Source organism: Odocoileus virginianus, chromosome 28, assembly GCF_023699985.2.
Source record: "Odocoileus virginianus isolate 20LAN1187 ecotype Illinois chromosome 28, Ovbor_1.2, whole genome shotgun sequence".
Classification (NCBI taxonomy): domain Eukaryota; kingdom Metazoa; phylum Chordata; class Mammalia; order Artiodactyla; family Cervidae; genus Odocoileus; species Odocoileus virginianus.
Genome location: NC_069701.1, coordinates 31,658,092 through 31,676,804, shown reverse-complemented (window position 1 = coordinate 31,676,804; position 18,713 = coordinate 31,658,092). Strand labels below are relative to the sequence as shown.

General features: G+C 40.6%; 1 pseudogene; it reads left to right on the top strand.

Annotated features, from left to right (window-relative positions):
• The first annotated feature begins 13,712 nt into the window (after positions 1-13,712).
• LOC139031962 (U6 spliceosomal RNA) lies at positions 13,713-13,813 on the top strand (annotated as a pseudogene).
• Positions 13,814-18,713: the final 4,900 nt, after the last annotated feature.

The window sequence follows — 18,713 nt, the reverse complement described above, 5'->3', positions numbered from 1 at the left end:
TTTCCACTGGGTTAAAAAAAATGTAGCATCAAAGTCTTTTTCCTCTCAATACTTTAAAGTAGTTCTGGCTCGTACTGTTTTTAATGAATAATCTGCTGTCATCCTTCTGACATATGTTCTTTTGTATGTAACTTCTGGGTTTTCTATTTATCGTCAGTTTTAAGAAATTTGTCATGATGTAGTTTTCCTCACATTTCTTGAGCTCAAGATTTGTTGAGATTCTTAGAGCAGTGGGATTGTAGTTTTGGATAATGTATAATCCTTATTTCTTCCATTTTTTTTCTGTTCCTCCTGTCTCTTATCTAACTCTATTTCCTTAACTTGTTGAGGTGCTGGGCTCCGCTGGGTTCTTTCTGCTGAACTCTCTCCGGGAAGTAGAGTGGGAAATGATAGGGTTAAGTCTGTTTATTTCTAGTCACTCAGCACTGTCCCTTGATGCCTAATGTCTAACGCTTTCAGGATCATTATTTTATTATCTGTCTTGATTTTTAGTTGGTTTAGGTGGGAGGTTGTATCCAGTTGCTGTTATTTCTTCTCAGCTCGTTCGTGTCTTGAGTGCCCTGGAATGTGGATAGACGTGCTGGGCAGGAGACACGCTGCCTGAACTGAGTCACATCTCAGAATTGCTGGGTGTGTTATTCCCTCTGTGGAGAGCATCCTTCCACACTCTGTTCCCCTAGTCACCTCCTGCTCATCTTCTATGTCTCAGGCCACATGTGACTGTGCTCAGAATCCAGTTCTCCGAGCATCTGTCCTTTTGTAACTTCCCCTTTTAGATGAACTCATGGTATTCTGTACTTCAAGTCACACTCATTTATAGTTCTGTTTCTTTTCCTTGTCTTTCTTCATCACAAGGTTATAAGCTCTCTGAGGACAGAGGCATAGCTGTCTTATTTCCTGCTGGGTCAAAGTGGATATTTAATAAATGTCTATTTGACCAGTAAGTAGGAGAAGATGAAAGCAGGCACCTGCTTTCAATGGCTCCTGGTGGGTGATGAATACTTGGCATAAACATTCATTGTGGCTGGTATGAACCTTGTGGTAGCTGACTGAAATTACTGCCCAGACTATGCATTGGTATGATTGACATATATATTAAAAAATTCCAGAAATACTTCAGCATTGGGGACAAGAGAAATTCAGTAGTGTGGTAAGGTCTTTTGTGGACAGATTGGTGGGGCATGAGAGTTAGTAAAATCACTATTGTGATTTTATCTGTCTTTATAGGCTAGTATGCATGATATCATTCTATCATATCATTATCGGAGAAGGCAATGGCACCCCACTCCAGTACTCTTGCCTGGAAAATCCCATGGGTGGAGGAGCCTGGTAGGCTGCAGTCCATGGGGTCACTAAGAGTTGGACACGACTGAGCGACTTCACTTTCATTTTTCACTTTCATGCATTGGAGAAGGACATGGCAACCCACTCCAGTATTCTTGCCTGGACAATCCCAGGGACGGGGGAGCCTGGTGGGCTGCCGTCTATGGGGTTGCACAGAGTCAGACATGACTGAAGTGACTTAGCAGCAGCATCATATCATTATATACTATGCTATCATAGATCATAATTTATAATGTTATATATGGGAAATATGTATTTTTATCTGTTTGTTGTGTTTTTTCCCCATGACATAAGCTCTATGAAGTCAGGTGTTTGGTTTATTATGTTCTCTGCCCCATCCCTGATTCTAAAGCCATCTTTTTCACATTGCAGGTACTCAATAAATATTGGTTAAACACATGAGTGAGATATATTTTATACTACTCCATTTTAATTCTGTCTAAGTAGTATGCTAAACTGCTATTTTTTCTTTTTGTTTATTTTTCTAAACTCAATTAAGTGGAAATCAAACTACATTTTCTCTTCACTTTGTTATGCCTATAGGGAGTCTGGCTACTGAGATTAAAACGGCTCAACGAAGGCTCCCATGTCCACCTGGCGGCAGCTTAACTTAATCACAGTCAAATTATCTCAGAGGAAATTAACAGCTTTCCAAGAACTGAGTCTGACAACTCAAACATGTGGAAGCCCCAGGTGCCCTGTGTCCACACTATGCCTGGCTCTAGAGACGAGGGCGGCACCATATTAAGCAGTGGGGAGACATCATTAAAGTTATGATTAAGCTGCCTTGCAGGCAAAAAAATATCCCGCTGAGAGAAGGCTAGAGTCCTGCCAAAAACATCACTGCTTTGTTATTTACTGCAGATTTCTGGTGATTTTCCTTCCCGAATCAAAAATAGGAACGGGAATATTAGTGCCCCAATATGCAGGTTGGCAGGATAAAGACTGGGACGCAGAGGGTGACTGTGATGGAAGCAGAGACCGAACAAAGATTTATGTGTGCCCAGACGCAGAGTTCAAGGGGACAACCAAGGTCAAGCTCAGTAGGGAGACTTGAGAGGTGACCCTGGAAGGGCTAGAGATACAACCAAGAAGGTGTTGATTTGAAGCAGATCGACTGCCAGGTTTTTTTTCAACAAAGGTGGGTTTATTCAAGATTGGTGGAGAATAGCAGTTCCGGGTCTGCAGCCATGGTGAGCTGTGTGTGCATCCCCAAGTGGTCAAGAAGGAGAACCCTCTTATAGAGGGGACAAGGAATTTGGAAAGGCTAGAGTGACCAGGAGTCCACGGCTTTTCATTGGCTGAGTCCTTGCCAGGAAATAAGAGTCTTGCTTCTTCCTCTTGGGCTCTGCTATTCTCAAAGGACATGAGAGCTCCTTGTTGTGATCTTCCAGCTCTATTTAATTGAGGCTTCTGTTTATTAATTTTCTTTCTTCTTTTTTTAACAAAGGAAACCTGAATATCAGTAATTTGGGAAAGTGTGTATGGCTCTGGTCATAAGGACAGAGTGAATAGTTGTCAGGGTGATCTGCCGTAGCTCAATAGAATGATGTCTTTCCCCAGAGTTGCCTTTAATGCAGAGCTAAGAACATGCCAGCTCTTGGTGCCTGGATGGGAGTACCAGCTGACCCTGCTTTCCATGGCTATTTTGGCTCATGGTGACAGAGTGAGTTCCAGATGGGAAAAGCTTGACTCTATCTAGGTAATGCGTTTGATGTGTCTATTAAGGCAAAGCAAAAAAAAAATGAAATCAAATACCAGTGTTATTCTGTGTCCATTGTTGCTGTCAGGGTTCAGTGCGTGAAGCACAAATCACTCTGTATCTCTTAAGCAGAAAGGGACTTAATATGCAAAATTAGGTGCTTCAAAATAATTGGAATTGCTGCAAAATGGAGTCAAGGGTTGAAATCGTTGTGCTCAAGAGCACATCACAAGAGCTGCAATCCAGGGATCAGGAAGCCACTGTCTTTGTCACAAATGTCTCTTGATACTCGTGGAACTGGGGCCTGGGCACTGGGGTGCCAAGCCAGGCTGTCACTACTGCATCTTGATTCTCAGATATTCAGGACGTCACCTGCTGGCATAAACAGCAAAGGAAAGGAGCCTCTGTTCACTCCCACCTTTTCGAACCACTCAAGTGGATCCAATGGTTAAAACCCAAGTTGGACGCAGTCTGAGAGATTGGGGAGTGTGGGATTTTGTTTTTATTTTAATATTTCTTTCTTTCTAGTGAGGGCAGGACCAGGGTGAAGCAGAAAGGCACCCAGGGCATGAAATTTACAGAGGTGCTCACTCTCAGGGCCAGGCAGGTACAAGTGTTCACCTCCTAGGAATACTGTGATAATTAAATGAGATAAATCTTTTATAGGACTTAGTGCAGTTTTAATACATGGTGAGTACTCATTAATTGCTGGATCAATAATTTTTTAGCTATAGAGAGAAAAGGGAAATGAGGTAACTTTCTCTACTCCTGTGAGTTTCCTTCAAAGAATTTTTCCTTCAATGAATCTCTAGCATTATGTTATATAGGCTGTTGAAAGTAATGATCATGAGGCCAGTTTGGCCACTTTTTAGTAGGTTGTGCTATAGCGGTGCAGTACCTCTTCAGAATGTATGGGCCTCTATTACTTTTACCCTAGGCTTTGAGCCTTTAGCCACAAGGAAAGACCTTTTTAACATCTTGTCACAGGTCCCTAATTTTCCCACATGTAATGGCAGACTCTGAAAATTCTGCCTTAGAATGTTATAATTTACTTAGTGATTGTTTGAAATATAGATACCCATAGAACAACTTAGGTTGTTTCCATAATTTGGCTATTGTGAATAATGTTGTGACTAGCATGGAGGGGGTACAGAGAGCTCTTCAATATTATATAGTAAAAATCATCATATTTTAATTTTTTGAGGAACCTCCCTACTGTTTTCCATAGTGGCTGCACCAATTTTCCATAGTGGCTGTACCGATTCAATAGACATGAACTTGGGCAAATTCTGGGAGGTGGTGAGGGACAGGGAGGCCTGGTGTGCTGCAGTCCATGGGGTTGCAAAGAGTCAGACACGACTTGGTGACTGAACTCAACTCTGCACCAGTTTATTTTCCCACCAACAGTGCTCAAGCGTTCTCATTTCTCTACATCCTCAGGAACATTTCTTATCTCTCTTTTTCTGATAATAGCTGTAATGGCACGTGTGAGATGATACCTTACTGTGATTTTGATTTGCATTTCCCTGATGTTTAGTGATGTTAAGCATCTTTTCAGGTACCTGTTGGCTGTGGGTATGTCTTATTTGAAAAAATATCTATTCAGGCTTTCTGCCCATTTAAAAAATCATATTATTATTTTTAGTGAATTGCATGAATTCTTTATATATTTTGGTTAATAACCCTTTATCAGAGATATATGGCTTGCTGATATATTCTCCCATTCTGTAGGTTGCCCATTAACTTTGTTGGTTGCTTTTGTTGTTTGTGGTTGTGACATCACAGCCAAAAACATTTTTGTGAAGACCAGTGTCAAAGGCTAATGTTTTCTTCTAAGAGTTTTATGATTTCAGGTCTTACATTTAGTCTTTAATCCTTTTCAGGTTAAGTTTTATGGTGGTTGTAAGAGAGAAATCCAATTTCATTCTTTTGCCTATGAATATCCAGTTTTTTCTAGCACCAATCACTGAAGAGACTTTCCTTTCTCCATTGAGTATTCTTGACTTTTTGGTTAGTTGACTGTATATGTATGTGTTTATTTCTAGGCTTTAAGTCTGTTTCATTGGTTACTATGTCTGTTTTTATGACAATAACATGTTGCTTTTATTTATTATTATAATTTTATAATAAACTTTGAAATAAAGAAGTATAAAGCCTCCAGTTTTGTTCTTTTTTTAGATGTTACTTTGGCTAGTCAGAGTCTTTTGTGGTTCCATATGAATTTTAGGATTGTTTCTTTTATTTCTGTGAAAAATGCCTTTGTGATTTGGGTAAGGATTGCATCAAATCTATAGATGGATTTGGATAGTCATACAATTATTTTGAAAAATGATTTGTCATTATCTACTCATGTTAAGTAGACTTCCCTGTAGCTCAAATGGTAAAGAATCTGCCTGCGAGGCAGGAGACCAGGGTTTGATCCCGGAGTTGGGAAGTTCCTCTGGAGAAGGGAATGGCAATCCATTCCAGTATTCTTGCCTGGAGAATTCCATGGACAGGTAAGCCTGGCAGGCTACAGTTCATGGGGTCGCAAAGAGTCAGACACGACTGAGCGACTAACACAGTCCACAGAGTCCACTCATGTTAAGTACGTGCATGCTATAAACATCAAGTTCTTTCATAACAAAATATGTGTAATGAATAATCATAATTGTCCGTTGTAATAGTTAAAAAACAGACAAAACTTTCAGTGTCCATTGCAAGTAAAACAGATAAATTTGGTACATTCATATAATAAAATTCTAAATGTCTATGAGAATGAGTTACTGTTGTACATAGTGAAATAAGTAATTCTTATAAGTACAATGTTATCAAAAGAATCTAGTCCTGAAAGGGTCTGTTTTGTATTATTTCACTTATATAAAGTTTAAAAATAGGCAGAATGAATTTATGGTGTCAGAGTAGAACTCATCTTTAGGGAGGAGAAGGAGAGTGATGAAGAGCAGGCATGAGAGGGCCTCTGGCCGGGGGCTACTGCTAATATTACATAAATGTGTTTTCTTTATGAACTTTCATGAAGCTTAAGATTCATGGTCTTTTCTGTGTGTTTGTTACATTTCAGTAAAAAATGTAAAAAAGAAAGAGGAAACTAAGGAAAGGACCCCAGAAAAAAAGGAAAAAAAAAACAAAACAAATGTGATATTTTATTATTAGATACCATTTTCTATGTTAAAAAACACAAAGTTCAATTATAACAGCCATGCTATTTTAATTACTAGAAATCAGCATTTATGCATGATATTTGCATTTCTGTCCCATTGACCTATTCTCTATCAACAAGTCTCTGAAACACAAAGATAGGTAGTTCAAATGATCTGTATGTTTTTAAGCAGCTTGTTTTACAGTTTCAAGACGGTGGCTATGTTTTCAACTGAGGTCTGTCCAAAATTCACCTACAGTCATCCCACAAGTTAATGCAATTGTTTGTCTCCAGTGCATTAAAAACTGACATAAACTATATTTGCATGTACACACTATTTTGTTAAATATATACATTTCCTTATCTATCTATCAATCTATCTTTCTACCTTATCTTTTTCTTTCTCTATGTGACCTTTCTATATATTTTCCTATCTCCCTATCTATTATCTATCCATCTAATCTATCTATCTTTCTATCTATCATTTGGATCAAGATGTCGAGTACCCCCCTAAACCTGGCAGGACACAGTCTGGAAACCTTGGGACTGTTTGTTTCATCCAGTTCTCATGTTCTGTCTGACTGCTTGTAAGATGGTAACTGAGAATCTAACTCATCTCTGGGGAGTCGGTAATCCCCCTGCTTCTGAGGGTTAGCATGTCAAGAGGCACCCATATCTTGACTAACCTCTGGGCCAAAGCTGTTCTTCTCTTTCGTGTGTAGAAGCCCACGGCAGAAGTCAGCTTCTTCCACGCACTGCCTGGCAGTCCCTCCTGAGGTAGGTGGCAATTGAGGTGGCTGTGGGTGTGAATTTACTCTGCGGTGGAAAGCAGAGATTTTTTGCTATTTCACGTCTGTCTTTGTGCTTGCGATGCAGAAAAACAGTAACAAGAGAATCTCCGCAGACTTCGTGAAGTCCAAAGTGTTGAGTGAAATTGTTGCTTTTTGTTTGCAAAGGCAGGCTTTTCACTTCTCACTTCACTTCAAACAGACCTGACAAGAATTTGACACCAAAGCCCACGCCCGCCTTTCTGAAACACTCTTGACTTCTTGACACCATGGCCTGCTTGTGTTCCTCTTTCCCCAGGTTCTCAGGATCTTTTGCTGATTCCTCTTCTTTTCTCTAGCCTTTAAATATTAGAATTCCTTTCAGCTCTATCATAATCCTCTTGGCTCACTCTCCATCCTTTCTCCCTGGGTGATCTCATCCATTTCCATGGTTTTAAATATCACATATATGTCAACAATGCCAAATTATATATCCAAGCTCACTATCTTGTTCTGAGCATCCGAAGAAACTGATGCTGTCAAACGGATATGGTCTCACAAGAACAAGCAACCATTTGAGTCACTTAAGGATTAAAAAGGAAGATACACAATATGGTGCTTATTCTAGAAGGATAATTAGTGGAGTGGAACAATTTAAAATAAGTATAAGAAGTATTTTAAAAGAAATACCAATATTGAAAATAGGAAGCATAAATGAGCAGCTGTTAGGAAAAACCAGAGTGGGACTTCCCTGGCAGTCCAGTGTTTAAGACTCCATGCTCCCAATGCAGGAGGCAGGAGTTTGATCCCTGGAAAACTCATGGAAAACCGAGATCCTGTGTGGTGAGTGGTGTGGCCAAAAAAAAAGAAAGAAAAACCAGAGCGGCATTGAAGAAAACGTGTTTGTCGCCCAGTCGTGTCTGACTCTTTACAACCCCATGGACTGTGGCCCCCCAGGCTCCTCTGTCCATGGAATTCTCCAGGCAAGAGTACTGGAGTGGGTGGCCATTCCCTTCTCCAGGGGATCTTCCTAACCTAGGAATCGAACCCAGGTCTCTTGCTTTGCTGGCAGATTCTTTATCATCTGCGCCACCAGGGAAGCCCCCTGGCAATAGTGGTTGTTTTTCTGGTAGAGGCTAAAGAACCTCTTCCAAGATGAAGGGGGCCTCAGTGAGGCCCCAAGAGAATGATACAACCTCATACAATAAGATCACCTTGACAGCTATGACCACAATTGGAGACGTCTCTGCCCACTGTAAGTCAGAATCTCTTCTTTCTTCCCCTGCTTCTGCCTCTTTACCTGAACAAGACAGTTGAGAGAAGGGCTTCCTGAAGTTTGCACTCTGGGGGTCAGATGAGGACAGGCAAACCAGCAATAGAAGAAAGAAGGAGAAAGAGAGAGAGGAGGCTAGAGTGAGTGTCCTATGTGAACACTGGAGAGAAAAGATGCATGGGACTCCAAAATTAGCATTTGAATTGGACAATATTTTCCTGAATGAGACTGAGATTTTAATAAATGGATGAAGGTGAGATAACAGAAAATACCTCTATTGGACTCTGCCCCTGATTCCCAGCACAGAACTCCCGAAAACCCTTGTAATTTCTTAAGCAATAAAAGTATGGGAAGCATCTTTTGTTCTAATGAGGTGACTCTAGGTGGGTTCCTGGAGGGGGGTTGATCATCAGGAAGACCAAACCATCATTAGAAGCTTGAAATGTTCAGCCCAAACCCTCATCTTCCAGAGAGGGGAGAGGGGCTGGAAATGGGGCAATGAAGCCTCCATCAAATCCCCAAAGTGTGGGTTGAGGGGTTTCCCAGGGGTGAACTCGTCCACAGTGGGAGACTGACGCACCCCAACCCCACAGGTACACACCTCCTGTGTCGGGACACTCCCAGACCCCACCCTGCGCATCTCTTCACCTGGTTGCTCATCTGGATCCTGTATCATATCCCTTAATGAACTGGTAAACGTGTTTCCCCGAGTTCTGTGAGCCGCTCTAGCAAACTAGTCACACCCAGAGAGGGGTCCTTGGGACCTGTGTTCTGTAGCAGGCTGAACAGAAGCACAGGTGACAACCTGGGTTTGTGACTGGCATCTGAAAAGAGATACAGAGAGAGGAGAGTGTGTATGTGTGTATAGGGGGCTGGTCTTGTGGGGCTGAGTCCTTAAGACCCAATGCAGTCCCAGTCCTTGTGGGACCCAATGCAGCCTCCGGGTAGACAGTATCAGAGCTGAGTTAAACCATGGGACATCCAGCTGGTGTCACAGAGGTTTGCTTGTGGTGGGGATAAGCCTCTACCCATCCTTTGACCTGGAGAAGGCAATGGCACCCCACTCCAGTACTCTTGCCTGGAAAATCCCATGGATGGAGAAGCCTGGTAGGCTGCAGTCCATCGGGTCACTAAGAGTCAGACACGACTGAGCGACTTCACTTTCATTTTTCACTTTCATGCATTGGAGAGGGAAATGGCAACCCACTCCAGTGTTCTTGCCTGGAGAATCCCAGGGACGGGGGAGCCTGGTGGGCTGCCGTCTATGGGGTCACACAGAGTCGGACACGACTGAAGCGACTTAGCAGCAGCAGCAGCAGCGGCACCCTCTGACCAGAGCATCTGGAGTGAAGGGTTCTGTGTGCATAGCCAAGAAGACACATAGGAGAGAAACACAGTGGGGAAGAACTTGGGTTTTCCCGACAACAGGAGGGAAAGAGTGAGTCTCTCCATTATAACAGATTATGGAAATAATTAGACTGGACTAAATTTAAATAGAAGTAGATTGGAAAGAAAATGAGAAGAGTGCTCTAGCCAGATTGAGTGTTCAAGGCCAGGAAAAGTGCAAGCAATTTTGAGAATAAGACATACTTCGTGCTATTCCTAACTGAATTGAGAACCAATTATTTATTGACCACCAGATGTGTGGAGATGATCATCTAGGCATTAGAGATAGAGCAGTGCATAATTCTGACAAAAATATCTTCCCCTGCAGAGCTTACATTCTGGTGGTAATCAAACCAGTTGTATATGCTACTTGCTGAAGAACATCCAAGCCATACAGCCTGTGTCTCAGTCTCTAGAGCATCGCTGTTCAGTGGAACTTTCTGCAATGATGGAAAAGTTCTATATCTGTAGCCACAGGTGGCAAGCAAGTCTAAAGAACTCTAATTAAAGTCTTATGTAATTTTCACTCACTTAAATTTAAATAGCTGCCAGTGTCTAGTGCCTACCATGTTGGACAGAGCATCTCTAGAGTTTTAGTAAAATTGGAGAATCAACATTTATTCAAAGCCCTCTTACTAACCAGGACTCAGAAACCAATCCATATGACAGTTCCATGGATGCTTGAAAAATAAAACATGTCCTCTCCTTTCAGAATAAAGAGTTTAATAAGTATCAGTTACAGATATCCTATTGTTTGTGTTATTTGGGACATTGATATCACTACTGGTTATAGGCAGTCCCTTGATCCATCATAGAGTGAGGGGTGTGGACTAAGACTTCTTTCACTTATGGGCTCTGTCCATGTCTCCACTTCCAGAATTCAGTAAGTTGGTCTTAGTTGAACACTGCCAATTGTAATCATTGCCAATTTGGAAATGAAAATTTAAGGAAATTGTCTCAATTGTCATTTTACACTGAATTTGAGACAAGTAAGAAAAGACATAGTCCCCTTTGTTTCCCCACAAACCACCATGAGGATTCAGAACTTTGAGGGCTTTCTAGCTTTACTGGAGCATGGGGTCACATACACAGCAGTCGTACCTGAAGACAAAAATACAGCAGCTATTTAGACTCTATGAACATGTTTGATTCTCTGAATAAATGGGGAAGGGTCATGGAGAATTGGAAATAAATACATGATAGAGTTGTTCAGGAGCTTGTGACGTCAGGCCAGCATCTCTGAGAATCTCTTGACCTTTGCTTCGTGTTTGTTATTTCACGGTGAGCAGATGGCTGCTGGAGATCCAGACATCATGTCCACATTTAAGGGAGGAAAGAATGGGAAAGGGGGAAAGACTTTGTCAGGTACATTCATTCCTTTCCCCAGGAAAACATAATTTTTCCACAAGAACATCCTGCATATGTATTATTAGCCACCCAGACACTATGAGCTTTCAGGGAAGATGCAGAAGCAAGCATTTAGCTTCATGCAGCAACAGCCCAAATAAAATCAAAGTTCAATCATCAAAGAAGGAGGAGGAAGCGAGCATTGAACAAGCAACTAACTAAACGAGAAGGGATTCAACTCATTTTTCCTTATGTAGTGAACCAATTTCTCAGAAGAGAAAAAAGCTATTCCTGATTTTACACAACAATCTTTAAATCAGAGATCTCTGTTAGTGAGACTGTAATGAAACAAATAATAGTGATAGGCCCATGCCAGTCTAGAATCACTTTTTTATTTCAATGAATAGCGCTGACAGTTGAGCTCCTTTTAGTAGCTGGATGCTTCCTACCCTTAGAGGAGTGTTGTCTCAGGAGCCTCCTTGGCAGGTATATTCCTGCCATGTGCTAGCATCAGTCTGATATATGTGCTTCAACAGGGTGGAACCCTTGTGGGAATTATTCGGGTGGAGAATAGGGCAGGGGGATCAGCACCACACAAACACGGGAAAGAGCTGAAACAGTAAAGAAATCACAAGTTAGCAAACATAATAAGTCAGAGAAGGAAACGGCAACCCACTCCAGTATCCTTGCCTGGAAATTCCCATGGACAGGGGAGACTGGCAGACTGTATTCCATGGGGATGGCGAAAGAGTCAGACACAATGGACAAAATGTAGTAAGTCATGGAGAGATTGACTGGAGAGAAAGAAAGGGACCATTTCATGCACTGGCTTGGAGGTCAGTGGTAAGATTTGATTCTAAATGCAGTAAGAAGTCATTGAGGCTCTTAGTTCAAACAGAGTGTCTGCTTGGTTTATGAACATCACGAGTGCCGTCATCCATGGGGAAAGCAATTTAAATGTGTTCAGATATCTTTTGTTAAGTTGAGTAAGCAATTGGTCACTTTCAATGTATTCAGTGAATTGTTTTGATAGGCATTTCTTGTATGTCACGCATTCAAGGAGGAAGTGCACACGTGTGTGTCAGAGGAGTTCTCCGTAGATGTCTCTCTTCCCACCGCACAGAGCTGCAGAGTTTTCTGGCAAGTAAGTATTCCTTTCACGGGTTCTAGTTCCTCTTCCGTACTCTTATGCCATTATGTGTGAGCTTCACGGTGTGTGCATTGCCCAAATAACTGGACCAATCATGTCTGTTAAAGAAACCACTGGACATTCTGACTCTTGGAGTTGATTACTTCTGATCAAGAGAAGGTTAGTTCCAGTCTGGGTAATAGGGTAGAGAGGGTAAGAGTGGATGGGAAGGTACGCCAGGGATCAATTCAGTAGTCTAGGCGAGAGAGCACCAATGCTTGGGTTAGATTGGTGCTAATGGACACAAAGAACTGTGTGTGGGTCACTTAAGATCTATTTTGGAGGTAAAAATTGGATTAATGATGGATTCAGTTCAGGCAGGCATACAGAGGAAATAATTCAGTCCAACTTCCAGGGTGCTGGCAGAGTACTGTTTATATAACAGTAATGCTTATTGTATGAATGAGAAAAAAAAGGTGGGATGATAGTCACGACATGTACAATGCTTTATAGTTTTAAAATATTTGAACCTGTATCTTAAAATTTTGTAGGACAGGGTTTATTATTTTGCCTTCTTTGCAGATGTGGGAATGGAGGCTCACCCCCTCCTAGTTCTGCCTTAGTCATCCTGGAGACTAGTCAGAGACAAGATGTGATGTTGAGAAGAGAGAGGACATAGATGAAGAGGTCAGATGAATATTGAGAAGAGGACATGAGAGGAAGGCGAGAAAAGTTGTGTGGGCATGAGGAGGGAACTGGCATGGCCGGGGCCTGTGGGTTCTTTGGGGAAGGCACATGCACTCTGAAGGGTGGGGCTGTGGATTGGATCTCCTTTTGAAATGCTTTATTTAAGAGAAGCAAGAAAAAGATTTTTTTTTTTGGTGGGGGATGGTAATGACTTTTTATGGGGTAGGTATTCCTGCTTCTATGTGATTCCAAGTAGAGACTTTGTTCATTAAATTCAAGTATTAATGCTATTCAGCTAATTTTGTTGTCTTGAGCACACATGTGAAATGGAATTTGAATGAAGGCTGATTTGGAAAGCAGAGCATCGTTTGGGGACAGTGAGAAAGTGAGTTTGACCAGTTTAATGTTAAGTTTTGTGAAAAACAGTGTTGGACAGAGCCATTGAATACAGGTTATAGGAGGCCTGGGGAAAAATGTGAATTGCTCTCTCCTGCTGAACTTTTTTTTAGAAAGACAGAAAATTATTAAGATGATAAAAATATTCATAATACCATCATGTGGAAAGACTTTTTATACTTTAGGATATTTCTTCTAGCCTTGTGTATGGGTGTTATGTATAGTTGTGTGTAAAAACTTCCTAATATGGTTAATAATTGAAATTATACACACCATTTTGCAACCTGTTTAAAGTGCTCCGTGAAGACTTTCATATTAAACAATCTTCACAAAATAATTTTTGAAGGCACAGCAGTAGTTCATCCTATGGGTGAAGCATGAGTTATTTAACCACTTCCTTGCAGACTTTATTTTAGCTATTCTCCATTCCCTTAATGAATTTTTTTATTTGCTATTTTTTTCTTTTATAAATGGCATCAAATTGGTACATGAAAAATTTTCCAGAACTAGAAGATGTAGTGGTCAGAAGTTATCGACACTAGGCCCACTTTGGCAGCACATCTATTCACATTGAAACAATACAGAGATCGGCCTGGCCCTTGTGCAAGATAACACTCACATTTGTGAGATGTTCCATATTTTTGTATGTTAACTAGATGGTATCATTTTCCAGTTTATGCAAACATCAAATCACCATGTCATGTACCTGAAAATAATGTAAAGTTGTATGTCAGTTATACCTTAATGTAAAAAAAGTCATGGACATTTTTAGGGCTCTTGGTAGATATTACCAAGTGACCTGCCAAGTTTGAACTCTTTAGATGCCTTTTAGCCAATGATTAGATTTCCCATTTCACTGCTTCCTCCCCAGTAGGGGGAATTAACTTAAAATATGAAAAATACTATCTTGTGGTTTTCATTTGCATGTCTCTGGTTCCTACCAAGTTTATTGGCTATCTTTCTTTCAAATATCACTTTCATGTGCTTATCTTTCTGTTCCATCTTCATCACTTAAGACAGCTTGGATGACGGAGCCATAACCCAACACAGAGTGGTAACTTAATAAATATTTGTATAATTGACTGAAAATCCATATGGGCTACCACCCAGGAAACAATATTGCATACAGTTTTTGTGGCTCCTCTTCTATCAATCTTTCCCAATTAAATGATTTTTCCTATGCAAAGTAGTATTTGGAGAAAATGTGATTTTTTTCTACTCCCTGTAGTCCTGAGAAACATTCTCTCAGTTGAAATTTTTCTCTCTTTATTTTTGCTGTTCTTCATACGTAATTAGTGGGAGCTCTTAGGTCGAGGGAGGGCAGTGTACAGACTGTATATTTATTGAACTCTAATTGTGAGCCAGTCACGCGACTACCAACATAAGTTTTAAAAATAATAATTTGCATAATTAGCCGACAGGAAGGCTTGAGCTACTATTTAAGTTCATATATAACATTATGTCGTCAAGTGTTAATTTATGCTCTGTTCTTTTCAGAATGATTGAGCTGTTTGGTAGTTTTATTTATGACTCATGCTTAGATCCATTTGCCGGTGCTGATAATGTTGAGATAATGGGAATTTATAGTTCGCTCTGTCTAGAGGCCATAAAACAAGTGACTGCATGTTTTCTTCATTGCTACAGGCTCAATTTGTATCATAAAGTACTTAATAATTGTTATTAATGAACCCACTGTGGTTGGTACATAGACACAGCTGGAAATCACATCTGTTACCAGACAGGCCTGGGTTGAGTGAACTACAAACACGGCAGGGAACTAATAGCTACAAAAGGAAATGACATCACAGGAAGTATCGTGGAAGTGAGCTGCACTGAGGCAGAAGAGAATGAGGATCGATTTTAGGAGAAAGGACAGAATTTGTCTCTTTTTGAAAATTTGCTCTCATGTGGATACCAAACGTCTTCAGTTGTGAGCTTGAGTTCCAGGGTCAATCCATATATAATATTATATATTAGTGAAGTGTATATTTTATTATTTAAAGACAGATAAAAACAGACCAACTTCAGCCTACCAACTTACCCTTCCAGGCTTATCTTCTGTTCCCCTTGAAATGCTCTGATGTTCCATCCAAATTGGGTCATTTGCCTTTGTTTCTACAGACTTATGCTTCCCTGGCTGTGTGCTTTTCCTTATGTGGTCATCTCTACTTGAGTCCATTGCTCTCAAACTATTTCAAAAGAAAAAACAATTTTCCTTCTTTAACTTCTCTTCCTTCCTCCTTACCTTTCTTTTTTTTCCTTTCTTCCTCACTCCCTTCTTGCCTTTCACCCTCCCTCTCACCTTCCTTCTTTCCTTCCTTCCTCTTTCTTTTACTTTCCTTATTTGTCCCCATTATCAACTTTCATTTTTTTCATTCACCATTGACAAACACATGAACTTATTTCCTATGTATTAGTATCATTTGATTAAATGTAGTCCTACAAATTAGGTTTTGTGTTGTGTGCCTGCTTTTTTTTAATTTATGTAAATAATTGTAAATTATAGACCTCATTTTACTTCTTTAACTTAGCGGTGAAATGCTGACATAGGGCTCTGTGAGCATCCTGTCCATTCTTTCTAAAGTTTCATAAAACTCCGTGTGTATTCACCAGACCTGATCTATCCACTCTCCCAGTCAGTGATGGACACTCAGATTGCTCTGAATCTCTATCACAGTAAGAAGGTCATGGTGGGCATGTTTGTATATGTTGCTTTTGGGTTTATGTGAGAATTCGTTAGGCTACATTCCTGGGAGCATAATGGCTGGGTCATAAAGTGTGTGCAAACTTGATATTACTGAATGCCCACAGATAGCTCTCAAGAAGCTTCATCAATTCTTCTTCCCAAAGGAATGGGTTCCTACATCCCTACATCCTGCAAGTAGTTGGGACTGCCCGGCTTTACATTTTAACCAGGGATATGATGATATTTCATGAGAGCTAACCTTTGAGTCTGTGATTAGCACAGAATGTGAATGTCTCTTGAATGGCTTCTTCCTGTGATCTGTTCTATTTTAATTGCCTATTCATATTTTTGCCCATTTTTTCCTTGGGTTATCTGTATCTTGTGGACTTAAAGGAATTTCTTGTATATTGGTATATTGTCAGTTTTAGATATTGCAAATGTTTTCTTACAACCTGTCATTTCTCTGTTAATTCTATCCATGCTCTTCTCCATTAAACAAAAACAGTTAGTTTTGGTGTAGTTATACTTAAAAAACATGCATAACTGAGGATTTCTGATTTTAAAGGATGTTAAAAAGAATTCTTCCCCACCTCTCTTCACAAATATATATTCTGACACTTTCTTCTGTTGATTTTTTATTTTATCTTTCATCAGTCTATCTGGATTCTATTCTTGTATGTGATGTTATTAAGGGATGCAGTTTTATTTTCTCCCTAACATTATGTACCAAATTTGATTTGTGCCACTGTATTTCTATATTTGTGTGCTTAGAGGCTCAGTTGTGTCCGACTCTTTGCAACCCCATGGGCTGTAGCCTGCCAGGCTCCCCTGTCCATGGGGCTTCTCCAGGCAAGACTACCGGAGTGGATTGCCATGCCCTCCTCCAGGGGACTCTTCCCAACAGAGGGATGAAACCCAGGTCTCCTGCATTGCAAGCAGCTTCTTTACTGACTGAGCCACCAGAGAAGCCCATTTCTTTCTTTTTTTTTTTTTTCATTTATTTTTATTAGTTGGAGGCTAATTACTTTACAATATTGTAGTGGTTTTTGTCATACATTGACATGAATTAGCCATGGATTTACATGTATTCCCCATCCCGATCCCCCCTCCCACCTCCCTCTCCACCCAATCCCTCTGGGTCTTCTCAGTGCACCAGGCCCGAGCACTTGTCTCATGCATCCAACCTGGGCTGGTGATCTGTTTCACCCTAGATAATGTACATGTTTCAATGCTGTTCTCCTGAAACATCCCACCCTTGCCTTCTCCCAGAGTCCACAAGTCTGTTCCATACATCTGTGTCTCTTTTTCTGTTTTGCATATAGGGTTACCATTACCATCTTTCTAAATTCCATATTTTTGTGTTAGTATACTGTAATGGTCTTTATCTTTCTGGCTTACTTCACTCTGTATAATGGGCTCCAGTTTCATCCATCTCATTAGAACTGATTCAAATGAGAAGCCCATTTCTATATTTATCACATATTAAATTCTCCACCATACATGGTCTTCTCTTTTGTTCCATTGGCCTATTCGCCCATCTGTCCTTATATCAATACTTGCTTACTTTATTGGTATATCTTAGGACAGGCAGTCTACCATGGTCAGTGAACAGCCCTGAACATTACTCATTAGTGTGCCAAACTATGCATGTACAAGCTAAGTCACTTCTGTCGTGTCTGACTCTCTGCGACCCTATGGACTGTAGCCTGCCAGGCTCCTCTGCCCATGGGATTCTCCAGACAAGAGTACTGGAGTGGGTTGCCATTTCCTACTTCAGAGGATCTTACCGACCAAGTTATCAAACCTGTGTCTCATATCTCCTGCTTTGGCAGGTGGATTCTTTACTACTAGCACCACCTGGGAAGACCTGTGTCAGACTGCATGGCTCATTAATTCCCAAACTAAGCAGTCTCTGTAGTTGGTCATATAGGTAACCAAGGAGGCATCCAAGGAGGTACCCGACCGTAGCCTGGCTGCTTCACACTCTTTGGCTCGGGAGATGGGGAAGAGAGAGACAGGCTGTTTCTTGTTTCCGTTATGACAGAAGGTGCCATAACCACTTGGGTGGGGCTGTTTAGACCACTGTAGTGCATCACTTTTATTTCTCCTACAGCTAAATGTATAATTAGTATGGATGTTTTACATGCTTGTGCTGTGAACTGTCATAAAATTCAAGGGGGAGTCGTCCCAATGGAAAGGCTCCCTTTTAGAGAAATGATTGTTGACACAGCAGACCACCAATGAGGCTTCCAGTTGTCCAGTGTTGTATTGATACAATAGAAATGATACAGAATTCCAGGAAGTGAAAAGGAAGCCACAGTCTTGGGGTCTGTAAACCCCTAGGACCCTTTGGAACTATAAATATCTGCTGCTGCTAACGTGCTGACTGGAACTAATATTGGTGTGTGTTCTGCCAACTCGAATGTGTGTTCTGCTGTTTGGGGATGAAATATTCATTAATATCAATTATGTCAAGTTTGTTGATAGTGCTGTTCAAGTCCTCTTTATACTCACTAATTTTCTGTCTATCTTGTCTATCCATTACTGACTGAAGAGTGTAGAAACCTCTTACCATAATTGCGGATTTGTCTGTTTCTCATTTCAGTTGTTTTTGCTTCATACATTTTGAATCTGTTATTAATGCAAACACATTTGAAACTGCTATTTTTTTAAAATGAATTAGCCACTTTATCCTTTCTTTTTATCTCTGGCTGTAATACTTGTTATGATGTCTGCTCCATCTGATATTATCTTAGCCATCTCAGCTTGCTTACAATTCACGTGTATATGATAAAATTGTTTCTGTCTTCCACTTTTAACTTATCCATGTCTTTATATTTGAGGTGTTTTTCTTGGA